At 35.6% G+C, this 4,341-nt stretch overlaps 1 pseudogene; it reads left to right on the forward strand.

Moving 5' to 3' along the window:
• Positions 1-1,961: 1,961 nt before the first annotated feature.
• LOC148123992 (E3 SUMO-protein ligase KIAA1586 pseudogene) lies at positions 1,962-4,107 on the forward strand (annotated as a pseudogene).
• Positions 4,108-4,341: the final 234 nt, after the last annotated feature.

The following is a 4,341-nucleotide window of genomic DNA, read 5'->3' on the forward strand; positions in this document are numbered from 1 at the left end:
ACAAGCTTTAAATCCATATATCCACGAAGACCAAAACGGATTTCTTCCGTTCCAACAAATAAAGAACAATTTAAGAACCGTTATTGATGTACTAGAATATTATGAAGCTCACCCGGAGAAACAATCCGCACTCATGTTTTTAGATGCTGAGAAAGCATTTGACAACCCTAAATTGGCACTTTTTAATTCAAAAAATTTACAATATGAGCCTTGGCACTAAATTTGAAAACATTATAACAACAATTTACAATACACAACAGGCTAATATACTAATCAATGGCGAACAAACAGGTCCAATAAATATAGAAAAAGGTGTCAGACGGGGCTGCCCTCTCTCACCTCTTCTTTTCATTTTTGCCCTAGAATCTCTCTTAACACGGGTGAGGCAAAATTCTGAAATTAGAGGAGTGAGGGTCAAATCAGAAGAATATAAATTACAAGCGTTTGCTGACGATATGGTTTTCTTTCTGGAGGAACCCTTGGAAAAAGGATTTAATCTAATAAAAGAATTAGAACGATTTGGCGCAGTGGCAGGATTAAAAATTAATAGAAAAAAGACGAAATTAATGACCAAAAATTTAACAGAAAATCAGAAGGAAGAATTAGAAGCAATGATGGGGATACAGGTAACAAAAAGGGTCAAATAATTAGGAATATGGTTAACTTCACAAGATAAATCACTTAAAGAGAACAATTATGATAAACTATTTCAACAAACAAAGAAAGATTTAGAATCCTGGAATAAGCTGCAGCTATCCTTATTGGGCAGGATTGCTTCGATTAAAATGAATATATTACCAAAAATTCTTTATTTATTCCAGACAATTCCAATTAAGTTGCCAAAAAACTTTTTTGAAGATTTGAATAAGATTACACTCAACTTTATTTGGCAGGGGAAAAAACCTAGGATCAATGTAAAGGCCCGACAAGATGCGAAAAGTAGAGGGGGCCTAGCTCTGCCAAATTGGGAATTATATTATTCGGCAGCTATCCTATTATGGTTAAAAGATTGGGTGAACCTACGTAATAAAAGAACTTTAACATTAGAAGGGCATGACCTCCAGAGAGGGTGGCATGCCTTCTTATGGGAAGTGGGGAAACCCAAGCAGTCTTACTTTCATAGACACCTCATTAGGGACTCATTATTAATTAATTGGAAAAAAATATGCAAAAAACACTATTTAAAAATTCCGATCTGGCTATCAACAACGGAGGCAATGGTACACCCCAATAATTTGGACATAACAAAAATGATTAAATATAAAGATTTATTAGATCCACAAGGAAAATTAAAAACTCGACAAGAATTACTAGAACAGGGATTTAAAATTGACCAGTGGTTATATATACAAATTCATAGCAGATACAAACAAGATATAAAAGACTTTGGAATTTGTCACCGGTAGTTCTAAGAACTGATAAAATGGATCCCTGTCTGGCCCCAACCTTCTCCGCCGCTCCTACAGGCCAAAAAATGTTTTTTTTACTGCACATGCATAACATTTTTTGCACATGTGCAACAATCCTTGCCTCATTCTCCCCCAGCTGCCCCTCCCTTCACTGGCCCTGGCCCCCACCCCTCTCCAACGCTCCTACACTCCAAAACCCGGTATTTTTTACTGCGCAAGCGCAACATTTTTTCACGCATGCGTGACAATCCTTGCCTCATTCTCCCCTGCTCACCCTGCCCCTACTTACAGCACATGTTCTACAGTGTCAGGGACTCTTAAAAGTAACTGAATATTACTTATCTCCGTTCCTCGACTGCTTTCTTCACTTGCCACTGCCTTCACCACTCAACTTACAACAACAATTGAGTCCAAACCACTACATTGTTGAAATTTTTTTGCAGCATAGTGCCAAGATGAAAAGGCAAATGAGTTTGTCTGCTTTCTTTGGCAAGAAAACAAAAGGAGATCCAAAAGAGTCACAATCACAACCATTGGAGTCTGAGGATAGCGATGCCAGCACATCATCCACACCATGATCAGAGGAAAGAGCCATCCACATCACAACCAGAGGAAAGAGCCAGCACATCATCCACACTGCGACCAGAGGAAAGAGCACATCATCAGGTACTGGAAGAATTGAATCAAACATTGAAGAGAAACTTCCTGACTGTTGGACACTGCAGCAGTACAACCATTTTAGGAAAAAATATGAGGGACTGGACATTTCCCAGAAAAGGGTGCAAGCATTGCAGAAGATTTGAAATTTTGAGCAAAGAAAAAAGTGTCCACAGAGCTAAAGAGTGGAAGAATTACCAGATTGAACCATCAGGAAAGAGTAAAGAAATCCAACAAACTTCCCTCAGAAAGAAATTGAAGGAACATTTCTCATCTAAGGCTCACAACATGTATACAGAGAATTTGAAGCAATATGAGCAGGATGTCATAAGCAAAGGACTGGAGAAGATGACTGAGAAATACCTGGGTAGTACATGTAGAGTATTTACCGCAGTGTATAGTCTGGCACAAACGTGCAGACCATTTTCATATATAGAAGATCTGATTGAATTACAATTAAAAATGGTTTAGATTTTGGGAACAGGGTTGCATTCACATAAAACTGCAGTTGCAATAGTAGATTTCATTGCAAAAGATGTCAGGAAACATTTATTTAGCAAAATTATTGAGAAAACTCGCAAAATCTGTTTGATAATTGATGAAGCCTCAACACTATCTTCCAAACCAGTTCTTATACTGTACTTAAAAATTGAGGATCCAGTTTTCTCGCCAACAATTTTCCTTGAACGAGTAGAATTAGATAAACAAGATGCAGAGATGATATATTGTTTAGTTATAGAAAGTATGAATAAAGTTGGGTTTAATAGGAACTATCTGGAGAAACATTTAATTGGATTTTGCTCTGATGGAGCCAGTGTTATGCTTGGGAGAAAATCTGGGGTAAGTACTAGGATAGCCAAAGAGTTTCCAAATATTATAATATGGCACTGTTTAAACCATTGTCTGCAACTTCTTTTAGATGATTCTATTAGGGAAATAAAGCAAATCAATCATTTTTAATTTTTTATTGATAAAATATATTCTATTTTCCATCAATCGAATAAGAACCTAATTGAACTTTTAAAAAATTCTGAACAACTTGAGATTAAAATTATAAAAATTGGTAGAATTTTTGGACCAAGATGGGCTGCCTGTAGTTTAAGATCAACCCTAGGTGTGTGGTGGGCTTATCCAGCGCTACATCAGTTTTTCTGTTCAAATAAAAAATACTCTGGTATGGCTACCCATCTTGAAAACACATATTTGCTCACTGATTTGGCCTTGATGATTGATGTGCTAACTGAAATATCTCTCCTTTCTAATGCATTGCAGGCAAGAAACATAGACAATATAAAGGCTGAAAAACTTGTGCTAAGATCAATTAGATCATTTGAAATGCTTATAGAGGAAAAGGGTGCATATGAAAAAAAGGTTGATGAATTAATTACTTCAGAAACCTTTAAAAATATAAATTTTATACAAAAATAATCAATTTATAGGACTTCCACGTGAAAAACTTATACAAAGCATTGTAACTAATTTGAAGAAAAGATTGATGGATTACGAACAGGCTGCCAATTTAACAGGCTGCCAATTTAAAGACATTGATCAATTAAAATTTCTAAATTATTTGGAGTCAGATTATTGGAACATTGAAGAAGTGGTGGTTCCATGAAGAGCAGCTGAAGGACAATTGGTTGCTTTTGGTGAAATTTTCAGTTATGAAATCAATATTAATGCTTATCGTGATTTCATAGAAAATGTACTAAAAGATTCTAAAAATTATACAATTCCTTACAGCATTAAAAAAGCTAGAGATATTATTAAAACTATTGCAATCAGTTCAGCAGAGGTGGAAAGGGGCTTCTTGCAGATGAACATAATATGTTCAGAGGGCAGAAGTTGCCTTACAATTTCCAATATTACAAACCTCCTGACCATCAGTCTAATTGGCTTACCTGTGCAAGAATGGGACCCTGTTCCTATAGTAAAGAAGTGGTTATGGGGATATCATCACACAACTGATGATGCTTGTGTTAAACACAAGAAAACTATAACTCAGGATGATAATAGAAAAGCAATTTGGCAGTACTTTAAATAAATTTTATTGGGGTTTTTTTGTAAAGTTTTGTTATGTAATAGTTTTTGATTAATATTTTAAAATGTAACAATATAGTTTTGTGTACCTTTTTATTATTTAAGCATTAAAGACACGACATAATATGACATAAACCTTTTGTTTTGGTATATATTTTTTTAATACTTAGTCATTAGGGCAAAGAAGTGGCGTTGAGTTGGCCTCGCCCAGCCCTCTACAGGCCTCCCCATAGATCCC

Source organism: Pseudonaja textilis, chromosome Z (assembly GCF_049901715.1).
Source record: "Pseudonaja textilis isolate UNSWEBS1 chromosome Z, rPseTex1.2, whole genome shotgun sequence".
NCBI classification, from domain to species: domain Eukaryota; kingdom Metazoa; phylum Chordata; class Lepidosauria; order Squamata; family Elapidae; genus Pseudonaja; species Pseudonaja textilis.